Source organism: Pongo abelii, chromosome 1 (assembly GCF_028885655.2).
Source record: "Pongo abelii isolate AG06213 chromosome 1, NHGRI_mPonAbe1-v2.0_pri, whole genome shotgun sequence".
Classification (NCBI taxonomy): Eukaryota; Metazoa; Chordata; class Mammalia; order Primates; family Hominidae; genus Pongo; species Pongo abelii.
The window spans coordinates 174,241,042-174,262,962 of NC_071985.2; the positions used below are offsets into that span (position 1 = coordinate 174,241,042).

The following is a 21,921-nucleotide window of genomic DNA, read 5'->3' on the forward strand; positions in this document are numbered from 1 at the left end:
TTCAGACACTTTTAGTCTTTTCTTATCCACACTTCTCTCTTTCCCTACCTACCACATTTCTTATTAAACCAAGTCTTCTGTTAGTATTCAGGAAATAGTTTTATCCTCCCATATACCATAATAATAAGCATTTCTTGAACGTTTGTCATGTGTCAGGCACTGTGCTAAAAACCTTATAGCATCTCATTTAAGCCTCTCCATACCCAAGTGAATTAAACACTATTATTATCCCCTTTCATAATTGTGGAAACTGAGGCATCAAGCAGTTGAGTCATAGATCACATGCCTAATGAGGAGAACAGCTGAAAATTACAATCCAGCATCTTCCCATGGCTCCCTGATCCTAGGCTGTGAATCAGGACCAGTCCTTGGACCTGAGCTCAGCCCAGGTCTCAGATTACAGAAAAGAGAACAAGGGTCCAGGGAAGTTTTTGTTGTTGTTGTTGTTGTTTGTTTTTTTGTTTTGTTTTGTTTTGTTTTTGGCCTTTTGTTGTTGCTGCTGAAACCCATGGAGCATCCTTTCTGTTTTGCAGAGGAAGGAAATATGTTTATACTTTCCTTGCTAAGGAAATCCAACCCTCCACAAGGCAGCTTTCTTCCCATCCCCTTGACCTTTTAGGAAAAAGGTGAGGCCCCTGGGAAGGCTCTGGGGGAGACCAGAGGAGCTCAATGTGCCCTGTCTAGGACAGGGGTATTTTTAGAGCGGGCTGCACACTGTTTACAAGGAAGCCAGTCCCTTGAGCATGCCCTCGCCCTACAGGGAAACACTGGCCGCCAGCCCCATCCTCTGGCCCAGGCTCCTGCTGGCCCTCCCTTCCTCCCTCCCTCCCAGCTGTTCCTTTCTTATCGTCTCTATCAGCATGTGGGCTCTATCAGCATGTGGGTGTGCTGTCATTATCACCCTGAGAGCACAGCTGAACAAAACTGTAGCCCAGGGCACTGAAAACCTCTTGGAGAGGGCCAGGTGTGACCAGGTACTGGGGAAAAAATAAGAAGCTGCCATCAGTTGAGAAGATGGCCCTGGCAACTGGCTATCAACTGAAAATCCTGCAAATGGATATTTCTCCTGTGAAGCAGCTGTGGAACCTCATTGTCCCGGACCTCCTGAAAGTGAAGGCCTGATAACTGGAGAGGGTGGCTTGGGGGAATGAAGAGGCCACAGGCCTGGGCCAGGAGCTCAGTTCTGCCTCCAACTCTTACCACAGGCCAGTTGCTCTCAATTGTGACAAGTCACTTACCCTTCAGAGCCTCTCTTTGTGCTGCTGTAAACCAAGGAGGGCTTGAATGGTGAGGGCTGTCCAATCAATGACTGAACGTCTCAGGCTCCTCAATGATGAAATGAGAGTACTTAGGCCTGCCTACTGGGGCTAGTGGTGGATATTAAATAGGGTGGTGGTGTTAAGCCCCTGGCACATGGTGGGCATACAATACATGCGGCCATGAAGGATACTTTCCTTATCTTTAGCACTTTACAGTGTCTAGCACAAAGTGAGCACCCAGCAAAAGATGCTCTTCTTTATTCTTGTAGCTCAGAGTTCTTTCACCTCTAAGACTATACAAAAGCTCTCTCCAACTATGCAATTTTTATAATTAAGTATTTGTTCCTTCTCCCCCAGCACTGTGCCCATCCCACTATGATTCAGGAGTCTCACAGAAGACATCAGAACACCTTTCTCTGAGTCACAGTCTGTATCTTCTAGAAAAGGCTGTCCATCTTCACCCCAAGCCCACTGGCTCCTGAGATAAGACATCCAGACCCAGTGCAGCTGGACCTTGCCCAGGTAAGCCAGGCTTCCCAGGGTCCGATCCCAAGCTTGCAGGGTTGGGTGGGAAGCTGGACCCAGGCAGCCCCACCCCATCCAAGCTTCTCCAGATATGGGTATAGAGATTACAAGGCCTCCAGCCTCCTCAGAGGAACTACCCTTCCTCCTCTGCCGTGTGGGCAGACTGGACTTCTCTAGCAGCGGCAAGAGATTGCAAGATTGTTATTTGAGGTGGCTAAACTCTCACCAAGTATTCTTCTCCTCACTGCCTCCTCCACCTGCCCCTCCAATTTCCCTCTTCCCTTCCCAGCCCTTTTTCCTTCCTCCTCCTCCACTCCTCCTCCTCCTCTTCCTCATACCCATTCTCTCCTCCTCTTCTTCCCTACAGCTATGCTTTTGACCCAAGTGACAGTCTGCTTATATTCCTAAGGGGAGAGTCCCAGCCAAGGGGAGAGGGATTGGCTCCTCTCTATGGCTTCATGCCTCCCCTCTCTGTCCTTCCACAAAGATGTTCTGGTGGCCTCTGGCGTATGAGGCCACCAGAACATCTGGCACTGGGCCAGCACCTAAGGGGCATAGCCAGGGGCTTGCACAGAGCTAGTTAGCCTGCTGGCCTGGGCCAGGCAAGCACTCTTGGTTGGTTGGTTGGGTTGCATATTAACAAGGTGTCACTTCTGGCCACCTTCTTTACTGTCTCAAGGTCTTGCATGCACGCTCTGTTTCTAGAGTGATTTCACTGTGTCCCCAACAACTATCGTAACAACATATTACCTTAACTTCAACTAGCAGGTGTAATGGCATGATCTCGGCTCACTGCAACCTCCACCTCCTGGGTTCAAGCAGTTCCTCTGCCTCAGCCTCCCGAGTAGCTGGGATTACAGGCACCCACCACCACGCCCGGCTAATTTTTTGTATTTTTAGTAGAGACGGGGTTTCACTATGTTGGCCAGGCTGGTCTCGAACTCTTGACCTCGTGATCCGCCTGCCTCGGCCTCCCAAAGTGCTGGGATTACAGGCGTGAGAGAATGTGTTTTAGAAAAGAGGTTCCTCCTGTTTCTCTCTATCCTCTGCCCACCAGGAAAGAGAAGCAGCGCTTTTTTTGTTTGTTTGTTTGTTTTTGTTGCTGCTGTTGTTGTTGTTGTTCTTTTTTGAGACGGAGTCTCACTGTGTCGCCCGGGCTAGAGTGCAGTGGCATGATCTTGGCTCACTTCAACCTTTACCTCCCAGGTTCAAGTGATTCTCCTGCCTCAGCCTCCCAAATAGCTGGGATTACAGCTGCCTGCCACCATGCCAAGCTATTTTTTGTATTTTTAATAGAAACAGCGTTTCACCATGTTAGCCAGGTTGGTCTCGAACTCCTGACCACAGGTGATCCACCCACCTTGGCCTCCCAAAGTGCTGGGATTACAGGTGTGAGCCACTGCGCCCGGCCAAAAAGCAGCACATTTAATGGCACAAGTGGCCAAATGAGTAACAGGGCCAGCCAGCTAACATAGGTGGCTTGAGTGTGGAGTACTGGCAAGGAAGGATGTCAGGAGAGGAGGCTGGAGACCCAGCATGGGCCAAATCATGCCAGCAGCCACCACTGGAAGCCATTGCCCCTCTCATTCTGCAGCAAGGACTGCCTCTAGGAAGACGTGGAGGCTGGGCTAGAGAATGGAGAGAAAAGCAGCAGGCAGACCCGGAGGAAAACAGAGACAATTCTTCTGGCCCCATCGAGCCTCTTTAATCCCAAATCTTTTCTTCCAAGCCACCCCTGACTTTACAAATCTCCAGGGTTCTAAGAGGCATGTGGTCATTCCTAAGCCACTTCTATACTCACCTGTGCCTTGCTGCCTGGGTGACCTTAGATAAGTCCTTTAGCCACTCTGGACATATTTTCTTTGCCTGTAATCAGAAAGAAGGTGTGTGTGTGTGTGCATGAGAACACACACACACAACCACCAAAGGGTGGTTACAAAGCTTTAATAAATAAGACAATGTTACAAGGAAAGCACAAGCAGTTCTCTTTCTGCTCGCCTTCAGCTGCTATTCCCATTCTACGAGGGGAAATCCTCACCCGGAAAACCTTGTTCACACTGGCACGGGTCCCAGGGCGTGAGCCCCTGTGGAGGCTGGGTCTCTCCCTTTCCATTTCCCTTGTTGACTTCCAGCGCGACTGTTGTTAGCTCGCAGATGGACAGGCAGTGCTCCATGACTTGCCAGCTGCCAGGCTGATTCTGCCTTGGTTCCCTAGGAGAACAAGCCTGATATCAAGGATGCAAAGGGGGCCACGGGCCTCTGCTCAAGGCGGCAATCTCGGGTGTCTACACAGTGTCAGACAAGGGCTTATGTTTAGGCTGCAGCTTTGAGATAACCTGCCACCTCCAGAAAGCCTCCCAGCAAGATAGAAGTTGTTGAGGTGACCTGGGAGTTAGGAAAGAGCAAGCAACAGGGGAGGAGAGGGAATCCCAGGAAGAGAGATGGAGCTTCGCAAAGGCACAGAGGTGTGAATGAGCAGGATAGGGCAGTCGTGGCCGCTACTGCCCTGAACACAGCTTCCCTGTTAATTAGTCGCATTTTTGCTTTGATCATTTCTTCTCCCCAACTGCCCCATCCCCATCAACTGCCAAGTTTCGTGCAGATTCTATCATCTTGTAGGTCTCTAGTATCCATTTCCTCTTCTCTACCCTTATGGCCATTGTCTGGGACACATAGCTCTTCTGGCCTAGACTAATTAGAACAGTTTTCTAACCGATCTCCTTGCCTCTAGTTTCTCCCACCTTCCAATCCATCCACCTCATAGTTGCCAAAATAATCTTTCTGACTGTGTTCCTTTTCTGCTTAAGTCCTTCAAGGACACCCCATCAACTCTGAGACCAATTCTGTAGCTTAGGACTCAGAATTGCTGATCCCATTGTCTTCCTCTCCTGCCTAATTTCCCAACAAAACCTACACATACCCTGAGTTATTGCCACACTACTATCAGTTCCCCCAAATGAGGCATACAGTTTAATGCTGTCTGTTGCTCTTCCTTTTACCTGGAATTCCCTACACCCCTCTTTCTGGCTAACTCCTACTCCTTCTTCAGAACCCAGCTAAGGAATCAGCTCCTCCAGAAAGGTTTTTCTGACCCCTCCTCTGTGCTCTCAGAGCCTGACAGCACATATATCTCTAGTATCAAGGTTCTTAGGGCTGGAATTCAGGAGCTCTGTGAATCTGTATGGGGGAAGAAATGTTCACTAACTTGTACATAAAATTAATTTAACATTTCCTTCAATTACAAATGTAGGCTCAGATCACAGTGATATCAACGGTTCCTGTAATTTATAACTAATAGAAATCATAGTTATGTTCATATCACTTTACAGTTGTTACAGATTATCTAAAAATTATATCTATGATTATCAATATTTTGAAAATAAAATAGTTAATAGACCTATAGATCTGGTTACTCAGTGTACAAATATGAAACCACATACATTATTACCAATTTATTTTTTTCTGTATTTTGTTAACTTTTGAAAAATAATTGCTTTCTTTACCATTGTATGTGCTTAATTTTATGCATTTTAAAATGTTATTCTGAGAAGAGGCCCAAGGGTACCACCAGACTGTCCAAGGGCTTCCCAGCATGAATGGTGACACCTTCTCTGGCATAATCCTCTTAAATCCCCACTGTAACTGTTGGTTTATCTTGTCCTCCTCTGTCAATAGAGTGTGTGCATCTTGAAAGAAGGGGGCCCTCTTTTTACATGCAAGACTTAATGCAGTGCATGGCACCTAGCATATTCCTAGAAATATTTTTTGGAATAAATACATGCAGACAAAAAGTAAGAAAAGAAAGGAAGGAGGAAGGGAAATAGAGAGAAAATTTGATCTTCAAAGGCCATCTGCTCTTCCCTCTGCCTGGACACTCTACTCGCAGCTGCCTCCTCTATGCCTCTATAACTCTAGTCTACTCTGTGACTCGACTCTACTCTCACTCTACTCTGTGACTAGCTATCCTGCCTCCTCTATGCCTCTTCTCTGATGTGATCTTCTCAGGGGGACCATCCATAGCACTGTATTTAAAATTACAGTTCCACTCCATGGGCATGCTCTGTCCCCCTTCCCTGCTCTGTCTTCTTAACTCTTAGCACCATCAGACACACCATGTGTTTCTGACTTCTTACTTATTAACTCTTTGCCTCTCCTCACTCGAATGTAAGCTTTATGAGGGCAGGGACCTTTATCACATTCATTCATGTCTGTATCCCCAGTACCTGATATAGCACTCAACAGATAATAAGCATTAAGTAACTTGAACGGGTCAATGGAAGCAAGCAAGTGGTGAAGGCCCATCAGTTAGCATGAACCCCATTCTGTTGGGAGAGGTTGAGGGCTGCCAGGGTCGGTGGCAGAGCCAACTGGCTACGGGTGAATGGTGGGAAGAAGCTTGGGTTGTTTGGATTAGGCATGGTCGGAAGGATCTGGCACCATGACTGGGGAGTTGGACCCCATGGTGTGCTGTTTTCAGTGGAGAAATGACAGAGTCCCAGGAAGGCTGATCTGAGCCCGGGAGAAGGACTGGGGTGCAACATGGAGGCTCACAGGGAGCACATCTCATCTCAAGGCCATTGGTGTTGGATCAACAGCCTAGATTTGGGAAACTTCTGACACCCTATTTTCCTCAGTGTCTGGAAAAGCCAAAGCCTATTCCCTTGTGAGGCCTGACAGCTCCAAGAGCTCGGAAAGATTCAGGAACCACAATGAGTATGCCCCGTGGATTCCTCCCAGCTCTGTGTGCAAACCTCTGCCACAGAGCTTACTCATTGAGGTGGTGGTGTTCTTCCTCTACCAGGCAGCGAGCTCTCTGATGACAGCACTACCTCACAGTCTTCAGTCGTTGGTAGTACAAGGCCAAGACTGACACAAAGTACATTTTCAGAGACCATTTATTGATGGAAGAATTGTGATTAGAAAATCACAGATGTGATAGTGATCATTCATTTGAATCACGAGGAGAGTAATGAACTTTGAGCTCCTACTGTAACCAGGTACTGTGCTGGCTACCTGAGCCACAGAACTGAATCAAATGGGGCCCCTCATCTCCAGGAGCTTGTGGCAGAGGAGGAAGCTCAGCATAAAAATGGGTAATAACAACAGAGTGTGCCAAGAATTGAGGGACCACACTTAGGAAACCCGCCCCCCACCCAGTCTTCTGGTACTCACCAAACTAAGTTACATTATTATTTAATTACTTGTATTCCATCTTCCCATAAGAATATAAGCCATGAGAAAAGCTTTGTATTGTTCACTGCTCTCCTCCCAGCACATAGTAGATGCTCACTTGGGAAGTCTCAGAGGGGCACTGGTGTAGGTGTGATAAATATCTGTGAATATGTGCATGGCTTGAGAAAGCACAGAAAGTTGCGGGTGTCTAGCTCAGTCCAGGGATGGGAGCCACAGAAAACTTCCAGCAAGAAGAGGCCTTGGCCAAGAACATGGCATTCCAAAGCTCACACCCTTCAGCATTCCCCATTTCATGACTTCTTCACAACTCAGCGAAGTAACACCCATTTTATGAATGAAGAAACAAATCTCAGAGACAGGAAGAAGCTTGGTAAAGTCCACTCAGCTGGCAGAGCAGGGCTCACATCTTCTGCTGAAAGTCTATGCCTTTTCCACACTGTTCTGCCTCCTGCCAACACATAACAAGGACTCCTTGTGACAAAGGATGACTTGCTGTCTATGCAGGTTCCAAGGGGGTGAGAGACCATTCCCAAGGAATGGAGGGGGCTGGGTCCAGAGAGAGATCATCATCTCCATCATCAGCAGCTAAAGGAATGCACTTTCCCAGAAGCTCTACACAAGTTCACTCATTCTTCATAATCACCTGGTACTGGAGGTTCAATTATTGTTCCCAATTTACAAATGAGCAAACTGAGGTACTATTAGGTAACTTTCTTAGATCACACTGGTGGTAAGGAAAATGTATGGGGTTCAAACCTACACAGTTGATCTCAGAGCCTACACTTTTAACCATTTTGTCTCCTGCCTCAATAGAACATGCCCACCTTGTCCAACTCTGGGAGGCTGCTAGAAACTTCCCAGTTAAGCACTCTTCATGTTTTAGACATGATACTGGGTACTCTGAGGAAAAGCTACAAAGAATAATTTTATAAACTTCCTGCCTTCAAGAAGTTGCCAACTCAGAAGACGTAAGAAATCAATGAAACTAAAATGAAAGGTACAATGTAAGTGCACCGGGGATAGGACATTTGAGCTGGGCCTTGTAAATTAAAGATAGAATGGTGCTCTAGGAACAGGTCGCAGCATATACCACCTCATCCAGGCATGGCAGTAGACTCCAGGTTAGGGAAACATCAAATCAATTCGTGTGTCTGGGGAACAGAGGGTATAGGGTGAAGACAGGGGCAAGTCAAAGGAGAATTGGGCTCCAGATCCTGGAGAGTTTGAATTAATACAGTAAATACAGAATTCGCTCACTGTTTAGTTGATACTGACCTATCAGAGGTGGGGAAAAAAGGAAGTAATATAACCTGATCTGCATTTTAGGAAGATCATGCGGTTTCTGGGAAGCACTGGAGAAGGAAAAGGCTGAAGAAAGGAAGACCGGTGAGTCATTTAGCTCTTTCTGCAAAATCAGCCACCCCATAACCTAGAGGCCTAAAATAACCACTGTCTTATTATTGTTCACAAGTCTGGGAGTCAGTGGGCAGCTCTACAGTCAGCTACCTGCTCACGTGTTTGGTGGGTACTGGATGGGGCAATGGAGATGACTTGGGCACGTGTCTCTTATTACCTTGGGCTTCTTCTCATGGTAGATGGTTGCCAGGTTACCAAGAAAAGCAAGAAAGAGCAAGCCCTGATGCACACAAGTTCTTTTCAAGCCTTGGCTTATGTCGTCTTTCTTAGTGTCTCGTTGGCCAAGCACAGATTCAAAGGGTGGTGCAATAGACAGCATTTCTTGACGGCAAGAACAGCAAAGTCATATAACAAAGGGGTGTGCATAGGGATGGGATGAATTTGGGGTCGTTTTTGTTAGGAGGCCATTTTTGTAATGGGCCAAGCAAGAATTAATGGTTGCTTAACCTAGGAGATGGCAGAAGAAACGGAGAGATGATTAGAATATATTTGAGACATATTCAGGAGAATGATTATGAGGGAGAGGAAAGAATTCAGGATACCTCCTGGGTTTTTGGAGAGAGTAACTGGGCAGATGGTTCTTTGTATCAATGAAGAGAACCAAAAACAGAAGCAGGTTTAGGAGTTGTAAACACATTCCAGCTCATATGATTCTGCTGAGGTCCATGAATGTGCTACCCTCTTTTCTTAGAGAAATGTTCTTTTTCCAAACTTCCCTCCACTCTGACCACGTGTCCACATGGAAAGTGAGATCACTTGCATGACCCTGCCTTTCTAACAGTAGTAATTGGCCAGGTGTAGACATCTGATTTGAACTGGGAGTGCCCAGCCCCACATCCACTGCCAGCCAGGTCCACCATGTACAGTTGTGCAGGTTATGCCCTGTACAAGCTTGTCTGGCAGGGATAATAAGTGGGGACTGGAATCCAGCCTGTGCTCTGCAGGGCAAGCTTGCACCTGTGGAGCTGCAGACACTCAGAAGATAGTGCCCTCTTCTAACTCCCACAGAGGTGCTCTTTGCTGCCAACCCCAGTGGCTGGTCCAGGGGCAGGCCCATATGCCACACTAGGTAAATTGGAGTCCCCTAGGAATTATGACATTGGAGCACATGGGAAAGAGGTTTTTTCTACTCTGACCCCAAAACTGTATAGATAGGAGTGTGTAGCATCCACATCCCTGTGATACTGAGGAAACTGCTGAGAGAGAATGAGGCCAGTACATCAATGAACTCAGAAAACGGAGGTGTAAGAGAACGAGAGCTGTAAGAATCAGAGCACCCCGTTCCAGCCAACTCCGCCATTCCTGGGGCTTGGTAGTTTGGTTTCTCCATCAGTTCTTTGATTTTCCCTATATTCTTCTGATTTAAAATCTCCTTTTTGGCTTATGCAAGTTCAAGTTGGGTTTTTGCTCCTTGTAACCAATACAATCTTGCACAATAAAGTAAAGAAGTTCATGTGTTCAGATTTGGAGAGGAGGAGATTGGCATGAAAGACAGGTCAGAGGATGAATTGAAAGAACGTGGTGACCAGTTTGCTGAGAGTCACATGAGAGAAGGGGTGTCCTGGGGAAGTCCTGGGCTTTTGGCTTGAGAAACTGTAGAGGGATGAGGATCTCAGCAGAAGTAGGTCCAAGAAATAAACTATGCTGGAGGGAGGGAAAATTCATTCTTCCATTTATTCATTGAACGATTGTTCCCCAAGCCTTGTCTAGGCACTGGGGACTCAGCAGTGGATACGGTGAACTTAGATTCAGATATTATCTGTAGGACATCATTGACCATTTATTCAACAGTGAGCACCCACTCTAGGCCAAGCATTGCATCTAGAACTGAGCATAAATCCAGGCAGTGATGTCCAGCAGGCAGCTGGAAAGAGGGTGGAGCTGGCATTTCTCTTGTAAGCATCATCCCCATGGGGATAATTTTGGAAGTTGTGGGAGAGAGCACTTGGAGAAGAAAAGTCTAGTTCCACAAGCCTTGTCCATCATGCCTCAGCTTCATTCGTGGGCTGGGAACATGGTGTTTCTTTGGCTTGTATGGCTGAGAGGCAGACGCAGAAAGAGTGTGAGTGGAAGAGCCCAATCTGGGGCCAGCCTGGGGTCACACAACAGCCCTACCAGGTAACTGTGTGTATGACCCTGACTGAGTTGGCTACTCTCTCAGAGCCTCAGTTTCCTCAGTTTCAGAAGAAAAACAGGAATGCTTATCCCTCTGTTAAGAAAGAATGTTCATAAAAGTGTATTCATTCAACCACAAATGGGTATTGAACACCAATATGTGCCATGTTCCAGGGTAAAAGCCTCAAATGGGAGTATCAGAGCCATCATCTGGGAGGGATGCATGAATCTTTGTGGCCGCCAAACCTGGCTTCTGCCGCACCTAAGGCTGCCAATCTGACCCTGTGCACCACCAATCAACACCAATCTGCCCCTTCCCCAGCCCATCTGAAAAGCAATATTTTTGTGATTAGTAAAGAAAGAGAAAAACGAATGTTGTGCTGTCCTCTGGAGAGCTGGTTTCCAGAGCGGCAGAAAAAGGGCCCACGTGAACCATGCTGTTCTTGGCAGCCGCTGCGCTGTTCCTCACAGCCAGAGGCTTAGAGCTTTATTTGTGGTTTGAGTTACAAGCAGGGGTGAAAACCCCAGAAAAGTGGGGGGAAGGGAGAAAACATTTTAAAAGTCGAGAAAATTGCCCTGTATTCTCAAGTGCAGGCAATTTGTCCAAACACCTGAGCTCTGTAGAATCCTAGTGGTCTGACTGTGGTTTTATATTCTGGGGCTCTGGGCCCAGTGTCAAGGGCGGGGGACATTTTTTCATACATTAAGAAAATCACAAAATCACTTTTTACAAGATATTAATGAATACCTTTACTGCTTCAATGGTGACATTGTTGGAGGTTTTGAAAAAAATCCAGGTTAAGGTTTGGGGGTGATTTTGTTTTGAAGGCTGCTACATAAGGTATTTCACAGTCATTAAACAGGAGATTTAGATGTTGCCCCCAGGATCCCGTGCAGAGGACACTAAACATTTTAGAGATAGAAGAGCCCTTTAAGTCTTTAAATCCAGCCCTCTCCTTACACCGATGATAAAAACAAGGCCCAGAGGAAGAAAGAAATATGTCCAAGGAAACGCAGCAAGTTTGTGGTAGAAGCAAGTTCAGATTCCAGGACTCGAAGGTCTTTGTAGCAGCCTTTGCAGCAGCCTGGAGGTGACATTGGACCTCAGAAACCATGACTGGCCTCCCCCTCATGTTGACATTTCTGCGGCAGTGACTTTGAAAGCTGCCTTTTATGGCTCTGGCTTTGGAAGGGCAAACACTGTTATCAGTAAAACAACACAGGTGCCTTCTAGAGTTGGAGCCAGGTGGAGCCAAGCAGCAAGGGAGACCCCTTCGCACAGGCAGACATGACCCAATCACCTGTCTGGTTCAGAAGGGTGCAAAGACCCTCCTTGGGGAGTGGAACAAGAGGCTTCTGTGGTGGTGAAGGGCATGGCTTGGGGGCCAGACAGGATGGCTTCAAGTCTCAGCGACATGGCTGGCTAACTGCAACCTCAACAAGCTCCCTGACTGAGCGTCAGTTTCCTCAGCTATAAAACAGGGACGTTGATAGCTCAGTCCTATGACTGAGCATATTCCAAGTGCTCAATAGCACATGTGGCTAGTGGCTACTGTATTGTACAACACAGATACAGCATTATCACAGAAAATCCTATCATGCGATGCTGGTAGGGGCTCTGGGCTCTTGACATTAGTTCTGGATCTCACTCACTACAGCTACTGAAAACAGAAGACTGGTCCAGGTGAGGTCTCCAGCTCTAAGGGCTCGGATTCATGGCAGAGATCCATGGTTCCTGGCTCCTCTCTCTAGCCCTTAGCCCTCTCTATTACTGCAAGGATTTGGCTTCAATATTGGAGCCTGGCTCATTGCCTTTCTTATGCTTCCTAAGCAGAATCCCAGGGCGAGAGGATGTGTGTGTGAGGGGAAGAGGCTGGCCAATGCCTCCTGTAAAGGTAGGTGTCCAGAGTCTGAAAGCCTTGGGTTCAATTCCTGGCTCACTCATTCAGATGTTAATGGCTCCAGGTAAGTCACTGAACCTCTTGGAGCCTCAGTTCTCACATCTGCGCTTGCTCTGGTAAGGGGTAAAGAGGTAATGGAGGGAGAAACACTTTGGAATCTGTAAAGTACACTGCTCAGAATGAGAAACTTCTACAAGTAGGAGACTGACTCTCCTTGCTCTGCCCCTTTCTTCACTAAATGAGTATTTAGATAAAGGCAGATAGCTGCCTTAGAATATATGCAAAAAGATGTTTTATTTAGAAACATTTTCCAGACATCTGGAGATGAGAGGAACTTGGTATCCCAGAGACACCCTGGAAGAGTCCCCTAAAGGAGAATGGGAAAAGGAAAACATTCTCTGAACACCTATTATATTTTAGATACTGCGACAGTCCCTTTCATATATAAAGAGTGGCAATGATGATGATGCTGGCTAACAAGAAAGTTGAGTGCCCACTGTGTGACAGGTACCCTTTTGAGTGCTTTACATATATTATCCCCATTTTACAGATGAGGAAGCTGAGGCACTGCAAAGTAAAAATAAGTTTCCAAGGTCACCCTAAGCTAAGGTTTAAATCGCAGCAGCCAGAGTTGCAGGGCCGTGTACACAGCCGTCTCTCCACACTGTGTTCATAGTCTGCACATTGTTAGTCTCATGTAATACCACCTGCCACTTTCAGATAAGGAACTGAGCCTCAGGAAGATTATGTTACTTGCTTAGGGTCACATAGAGGGGAGAGAGGAGGTTCATTGAGTGTTTTGCTTTTTTTCTTCTTTCTTCAAAAATATGTCCTTCTTTGGCTATCTTTTTGACCAGAACAAAGGCATTGTTGATTCAGTTTGCGTCTGAATCTTGCTTCCTATTATTTCCTCACTTGAGTCCTGGGTTCCCCTTAGGATCAGACAGAAGACGTCTACGCCTTGTTCATAGGGAAATCTCTGAAATACCCAAAGCCTATCCTCCCAACATCTTTGCTTCTTTTCTTCTTCAGGAAAAGAAATACAAGTCCTTCCGCCTTGGCAAAGATGATAGTACCGTTCCCTTCAGTGTTCTGGTTCTGCTCTATTGGATAAGTTCCGGTTTGACTATGACTACGTGAAAATGTGGAACCAGACCTTCACCCCACATTCCAGCTCCAGCTCTACCACAGAGGAAGTGCAATATCACCTTCGTTATTCAACACAGTGTGCTCCTCGTGATACAACCAGAGTTCACATCAGCAATCTTGGCAGCTCTCACCACGCTGCTGACTCACGACTCTCTCATGTCCCAATTTCCTGTCCATTGTTCTTTCCTCTACTTGGCCTGATTTCTAAAGGCCTCTCTTGGTTGCATTAAGCGGGATTCCTGAGGGATTCCCTTGGCAGTTACCTTGGGGGAGCTCTTAGGTTTGGGGCTGATCCATGTCCTCTAAATGTAGGACTTCAAAGCTCCCAAAGATAGGCAGACCCAGTGGGAAGCTGGGAAATGCTCTCTGACCCCTCTGGGAGAGCTGGCAGTCAGAGGGCCTTTTGGAAAGAGTCAGACCTGATCCATAAGTCCCTGGAAAACACCCTGCCCAGGGAGCAAATGCCACTGTGGCCTTGACTGAGGCTTCAGAAGAGTTTGGGAGCTGCAATTCATCCACACACGCATTCATTTTCAAGTAGTGGTTTGCAGTTCAGGCTTTGGAGCCACATAAGCCTGGCTTCAAAGCCACTTTCCAGCTTTGTGACTTTAGGAAGTCTCTACATTTTTAAACCTCCATTTTTTTTTCTGTAAAACTGGGGTCTTCATGGTACTTACTTCATTGTGATGTTGAGAGAATGAAAAGAAAAAGGATAAATAAATGGCTTAGCCTCGTGCCTTGGCACATATTGTGATTGTTTCTTCATGTCTTTGTTCTCCTGGTGAAGCATTTATTCAGCAAGTGTTCACCAAGAGGCTGCCGGGGCAGCTGGGCGCTGCGGCGGAAAGAACACAGATGCTAATAAAAGCCTGAGCACAGGATCAGGCTCTGTGGGTAAAGATGCTCCAGTGGACCAGCTGAACACTTTACAGGAATCTCGTTCTGGCTCTGCATTTGGACGGCTGAGCTCCCACCCACTTCATCCCTCACCCGCAGCACACACACCAGCTCCTGGGCCATTTCTGAGTTGGGAGCTTCTCAGATTACGCCCAATGTGACCTTGGGCAAATCCCATCACTCATCTCAGCCTCTGGCATATTTCCTATAAAACAGAGATAATAATACCCACGATGCCAAGTTTTTGTAGTAGATTAACCAACAGCAAATGTGAAGTGTCCAGCCAAGCCCAGCATGTGGTTGATGCTCCACAACTTCTAGCTCCATTCCCCCCACCACACCTTCCATAACCGTGTGCCAAGCTTGGGCTAGATGCTGGTGATCAAAAGATTAAAAGAAGCTAGACCTGCCTGCAGGGAATTTAAATTTTAATGGGGGAAATAAACATTTGAACTTCTACCCCAGAGAAAGAGTGATAAGGGCTGTGATGAAATTATGTCTGAACGGTTATGGAACACCAGGAAGGGCAAATCGCTTTGCCAGTTTGGCCTTCAGTTTCCTTGTGTGTCAAATGAATGAAATTGATTACTACCCCATGTGAGACGACTTAAATGAGTTAGTGAGTGTGCAACTACATGTCGGAAAGTTTAGTTCTGTGCTAGTGCTTCTATTTACTTATCTGTTTCCCCATTAGAACTTCATCCCCTTGAAGGGGATGTCTTCTAAGCCTATGTCTTATTCATTCCTCTGTCCCCAGCATACTGGCATAGAACTGGTGCCCAGTCAACCTCTGTTGAGTAAACAGATAAAAGCAATTATTATGTAATTTTATCCCCCCAGACCCCAGAGAGATACACCATTCTATAGATGGAGGAAGAACTGAATACAGAGTTCAGTGAGTGGCCTGGCAATCAGTGGCCAAGCCAGGCATCTTGGAACCTGTGGTGATGACCTTTCTGCTAGATTTCACAACATAGGCCACTCTGGCTCGGGTGGGGTGACATTGCTTTCCTGGACATGACTCAGCTTTCCCTGGGGGTCACTGAACCCAGCCATCAGCCTTGACACTGAGTCATGGGCTGAGGTGAACTTCAGACCTGAGGAGGAAGCAGGGCTGCCCTGCCAGTTGGGTGTGCCCAGGGATCCCTCAGTCCAGCTGAGCACACCACCTGGGAAATCCTTCATGTGGTGAAGATGGGGCGGGGACAAGGACGTCACACCAGCTCCACACCCGTCTCCCACAAGAGTGTCTAAAGAGCAACACCTATCCCGTCACTGTGACTGGTGGGCTCTGACTCAGAGGCTCCCCTTCTCCATCCCCAGTGTCACGTCCTCAGCATTGACTCCAATCATCTTTTGTTCTGCCTGGACTCCTAGCCTCCACTCTATCAACCTTCTTTTCAAAGAAGTCAAGTGATTTGCCATAACCACACATTATGAATATCATGTGCTTATGTTCAGAAATTCTTGACTGGCTCCCTACTACCTGGAAAATAAAATCTAAACCCCTGGCTCAGCATTCAAGGTCCTCTTGCTGAGGCCTCAGCCTACTTTTCCTGTCTTTTTCCTCTGTACACCCTTGAATCCTTCATTTTAGATCAGTCTGTGTGTTGCCATTCTGCAGAGTTGCCCTTTACTTTCCCTTCTCCTTGCCCTTGCTAATATACTAACTCATTTTCATCTGGAATGCCCTTCCCATGTCTTATCCATTCTCCAGATCTGAGCTTAAAATCCACCTTATTCAGGAAGCCCTCCCAGATCTCCTCAGCCCAAACACTGGGATAATGCCAGCTATGTTTATGGATAATTTCTGTTGTGCAAATTGTTATGATCAGTACTTTATATGCTTCATTTCAGTTGATATTTCCAACAGTCTTACAGGTAAATGAGTATTTATTACCCCCATTTTATAGATGTGGAAACTGAGACTCAGAGAGGAGAGCTAACTTGTCCACACCTACATTCCTCTTGAGATTCAAACGCCAGTGTGCCTGACTCCAAGTTGCTCCATGACTTTGGTTCGTACTTCCGATGTTCTTTGCACCTCTTTGAGGTACTCATGTTGTTGGGTGTTGTATTTTCCTAGGGGACTCATCCACTCAGTTCTATTGTGATCTTCCTGAAGACAAGTGACTAGCTCTGTATGTAGTATCTGGCATAGACTGGGCTGTGAGGCAGAAAGCAAGAGCGAGAGAGCGAGAGTTATGAAGCACCACCGTGTGCTTGTCCATGCTAGTTACCATAAACATACATACGTAGCTTTTAAGTGTTGTTAGTCTCATTTTACAGAAGAAGAAACAGAGGCACAGAGAGGCTAAATAACTTGACAAAATCTATGAGAAAAAAAGTGGGGTAGACCTACATGGAATTATCTCAAAAATATACCATTAAGTGAAAAAAAAACAAAAAAATGGAGTGCCTATTTGTATCATGTGCTCTCATTAGGGAAAATAGAAACATTAAAACATATATATGCTTGTTTATGCTGAGACTGCTTTAGGGACACACAAGAAACTGCTTTGGGGAGGTGACAAAGGAGGGCCTTAGAGGAATAGAGACTGGAGGGTTGAGGGAGACTTAATTTTTTAATCATCTAACAGTTTGAGTTTAAATAGGTATTTTTAGTTATTTGCATGTATGCCTTTCTCAAAAATAAAATTTGCTTATTTAAAATATGGATCCATGAAAATTTTTGAAGATCAAACATTCCAAAAAGAATTTAGCCTTGGGCTTTTCTGGCTCCAGGAATCTTTCTATTATAACCATCTCATTTCTGACATACAGGCATACCTCAGACATATCGTGGGTTCAGTTGCAGACCACAGCCATAAAGCGAATATCACAAGAAAGTAAGTCACACAAATTTTTATCTTCTCAGTGCATATAAAAGTTATGTTTATACTATAGTCTTTTAAGTGTTCAATAGCATTGTCTTTAAAAACACTGTATATACCTTAATTAAAACTGCTTTATTGCTAAAAAAAAAAAAAATGGTAACCATCATTTGAGCCTTCGGTGTGTTGTAATCTTGCTGGTGGAGAATCTCGCCTTGATATTGATGGCTACTGACTCATCATAGTGGTGGTGGTTGAAGATTGGGGTGGCTGCAGCAATTTCTTAAAATAAGGCAACAGTAAAGTTTACTGCATCGACTGATGTTTCCTTTCATTCCATCTTTGATGACAGATTTCTCTGTAGCATGCGATGCTATTTGATAGCATTTTATCCACAGTAGAATCTTTTCAAAATTGGAGCTAATCCTCTCAGGTCCTTCCATTGCTTTATCAACTAAGTTTAGGTAATATTCTAAATCCTTTGTTGTCATTACAACAATGGTAACAGCATCTTTACCAGGAGTAGTTTCCTTCTCAAGAAACTACTTTCTTTGCTCATCCATAAAAAGCAACTCCTCATTCATTCAAGTTTCATTATGAGATTGCAGCAATTCAGTCCCATCTTCAGGCTCCACTTCTAATTCTAGCTCTCTTGCTATTTTTGCCACATTGCAGTGATTTCCTCCACTGAAGTCTTGAACCTCTCAAAGTAATCCATCAGAGTTAGATTATACTTCTGCCAAACTCATATTGATGCTGATATTTTGACCTCCCATGAATCACAAGTGTTCTTAATGGCACCAAGAATGGTGAATCCTTTCCAGAGTGTTTTAAATGTACTTTGCCCAGATCCATCAGAGGAATCACTATGATAGCTATAGCCTTATGAAATGTATTTCTTAAATAATAAGACTTGAAAGTTGAAATTACTTCTTGATCCATGGCCTGCAGAATGGATGTTGTGTTAACAGGTATGAAAACATTTATCTTCTTGTACATCTCCATTAGAGATCTTGAGTGACCAGGCGCATTGCCAGTGAGCAGTAACATCCTGAAAGGAATCTTTCCCTGAGCAGTAGGTCTCAATGGTGGGCTTAAAATATTTAGTAAACCATGCTGTAAACAAATGCGCTGTCATCCAGCTTTGATGTTTCATTCGTAGAGCACAGGCAGAGTAGATTTAGCCTAATTCTTAAGGGCCCTAGGGTTTTGGGACTGGTAAATTTGCATTGGCTTCAACTTAAAGTCACCAGCTGCATTAGCCCTTAACAAAAGTCAGTCTGTCCTTTGAAGCTTTGAAGCCAGGCATTGACTTCTCTTCTTTAGCTATGAAAGTCCTAGATGGCATCTTCTTCCAATAGAAGGCTGTTTCATTTACATTGAAAAATCTGTTGTTTAGTGCAGCCACCTTCATCAATGATCTTAGCTAAACCTTCTGGATAACTTGCTGCAGCTTCTACATCAGCACTTGCTACTTCATCTTCCACTTTATGAGATTGAGACTTCTTTCCTTAAACCTTATGAACCAACGTCTGCTAGCTTCAAACTTTTCTTCTGCAGCTTCTTCACTCTCAGCCTCCATAGAATGAAAGAGAGTTAGGGCCTTGCTATGGATGTGGCTTTAACTTAAGGGAATGTTGTGGCTGATTTGACCTTCTATCTAGACCACTAAAACTTTCTCCATCTCAGCAATAAGGCTGTTTAACTTTCTTATGATGTGTATGTTGACTGGAATAGTGCTTTTAATTTTCCTCAGGAACTTTTCTTCCACATTCACAACTTGGCAAACTGTTTGGTGCAAGAGACCTAGATTTCAGCCTATCTCAGCTTTCAAGATGCCTTCCTCATTAAGCTTTATTATTTCTAGCTTTCGATTTAAAATGAGAGATGTGACTCTTCCTTTCACTTGAACATTTAGAGGCCATTGTAGGGTTTTTAATTGGCTTAATTTCAACATTATTGTGTCTTAGGCAATAGGGAGACCTGAGGAGAGGGAGGAAGATGGGGAATAGCCAGTTGGTGAATTGTGTTCACCATCTTATATGGGAGCAGCTTGTGACACCTTAAAACAATGACAATAGTAACATCAAAGATCACTAATAGCAGATCACCATAACAGATATAATAATAATGAAAACATTTGAAATATTGAGAGAATTACCAAAATGTGACACAGAGGCGTGCCTGAAGTGAGCACATACTATTGGACAAATGGCACCGATAGACTGCTCAACGCAGAATTGCCACAAACCTTCAATTTGTTTAAAAAAAAAATCTGCAAAGCACAATAAAATGAAGCTCAATAAAACTAGGCATGCCTGTAGTTAGAGGAAATCTTCATACGTGGTATTATGAGAATTATGTTCAGCTGTATATGAAAGAAAACTCACAATCACTTAAATGTCAATAAGAATAGCATCACTGAAATGGCAATAAGAATAATATCAACCTCACATGGTTGCTGAGTGGCTTACATAGCATCATTAGACATATGAAAAATTAATTTTGATAATATATGTAATATATAACCATGATGTTTAATTCTCTCACATAATAACAGAAGTCAAGATGGAAATAATCCTGGACTGAAATCCCAGATTCCTTCTAACTTGTTGCTGTGCCATCCTCAACATATGGCTCTGCCATCCTCAACATCCTAACTGGCCCAAGGTGGCTGTTCCATTAAGCAAGAAGGATGAAGAGCAGGACAAAGGGTATGGCCTTTGCATTTAAGAACACTTCTCAGAAGTTGCAAACCCCACTTCTGCTTACATCTCATGAACCAGCACTTAGTTACCTGGCAATACCTGGCTGTAATGGAGCCCCGACATTGCAAGATTTCATTTTCAGCATCCACATGCCCAGCTAAAAATCAGGTGTTCTGGATGGGTACAGTGGCTCATGCCTGTAATCACAACACTTTGGAAGGCCAAGGCAGGAGGATTGCTTGAGGCCAGGAGTTTGAGGCTGCAGTGAGCCATGATCATGCCACTGCACTCCAGCCTAGGCAACAGAGTGACATCCTGTCTCTAAAATAAAATTTTAAAAACTTAAAAAATAAATCAAGGGTTGTATTGTTAAGGAGGAAGGGGAGAGTAGTTATTTGGGAACAGCCAGCCTGTCTCTACCACAGACATGAATGCTTTGCTTTCAGAATTTATCTGCCCTGCTCTCTAAAACTGATGTATTACTGGATATATTTCACATTTCTGACATACTCCTGGGCCCTCTATAGAGAACATTAAAACACATTGAAAGAAAACAACTAACTTCCCATTAAAGGCCCAATTTCTAAACCAAATCATCAATGGGCTTTCTCAGAAGGAAGGTCCAATTATATGATTCTGGGCAAATGAATTATCCTTCCTAAGTCATGTGACCTTGGGCAAGTCATTTACCACTCTAAGCCCATTGTGTATCACTTAAATGGCAATGAGAACAACATCTACCTCACAGAGTTGCTGAGTGGCTTTACACAGCATCATGAGACATGAAAAATTAATTTTGATAATATATGTTATTTAACCCAAAATATCCTAAATCTTTTCAACCTATAGCCATTTCAACCTGTAACCAAAATCATTTCAACCTATAACCAATTTAAATTACTAATGAGATAAATACATTCCATTTTTCACACTAAGACTTTGAAATTTAGTGTGTGTTTTATCATGACAATACAGATCAGTCACATTTCATGTGTTCTGTAGCTGTGGGTGACTGCCAAGTTGGACCGGGCAGGTTGAGACTAATTTAAGTGTCCTTGCTGGGTGCTCCCTTAGCACCCTATACTTACAAGTGAAGAAGTCATCCTTTCTGTGGCAAATGTCCATTTACTTGGTTTATCCACAAGCAATTCCCTTGAGGAGATGGAATAAGAGGTACCCCCAGGGCCTACATAGTACCTAGCACAGAGCAGACACTCAATAAATATTTGTTAAACAAATATTATTCATTTCTCTATCCCCAGTGCTCAGCCCAGTGCTTGACCCTCAGTAGGCATTTAATAAAGACTTACTAAATTAATGAAGTCATGACCCCCAACATTTTAATGGTAAGTGAATTTGCAATTTGACAGCAGGTGAAAACCTGGCAGTTTATTGCAGAGGAGACAATGGTACCTTTCTAACCCTCAAAGTAACACCTGCCGTTAAGTCAAATTTCCTTCACCGCCTCCTTTCTCCCAAACAGAACTGGAGCCAGATGGGAAGCCATGGGCCTTTCCATTCCAGTAAAATCGCACAATGCCTGGTCTGCAATGATAAGCAAGCATATCAAGTTCCCATGAGCAAATAAAATTAACTTTCAGCGAGGGCCAAATTTCTCCATTTCACTGTATCTCTTTTTCTTATCAGAGTGTGCAAGGTAAGAGGCTCTGAAAGGTTGCCAGTCACTGTCTGATTGAAATCTAGGGAGCTTTACAATAATGCTGATAGTAATTAAAACGATCAGACATTTCAACCTCAGCACTGCACCACCACTTACTAGTTAAATGAACTGAAGCAACTTATGTATCTTCCATGAACATTCATTTTCTCATCTGTAAGATAGCCAGACTTATCTGGCCATGCTGCTGTGAGGACCCTATAAGAACAGAGCTCCCCACACATGCTGGTGCTCAGTGAGTGGCGA

At 44.8% G+C, this 21,921-nt stretch overlaps 1 long non-coding RNA gene across 1 annotated transcript; it reads left to right on the top strand.

Annotated features, from left to right (window-relative positions):
- Positions 1–1,567: 1,567 nt before the first annotated feature.
- On the top strand, positions 1,568–14,657 carry LOC134759505 (uncharacterized). The gene is made up of 3 exons (XR_010135776.1): positions 1,568–1,781; positions 8,304–8,363; positions 13,442–14,657. It is a non-coding gene; the product is annotated as an uncharacterized LOC134759505 (long non-coding RNA).
- Positions 14,658–21,921: the final 7,264 nt, after the last annotated feature.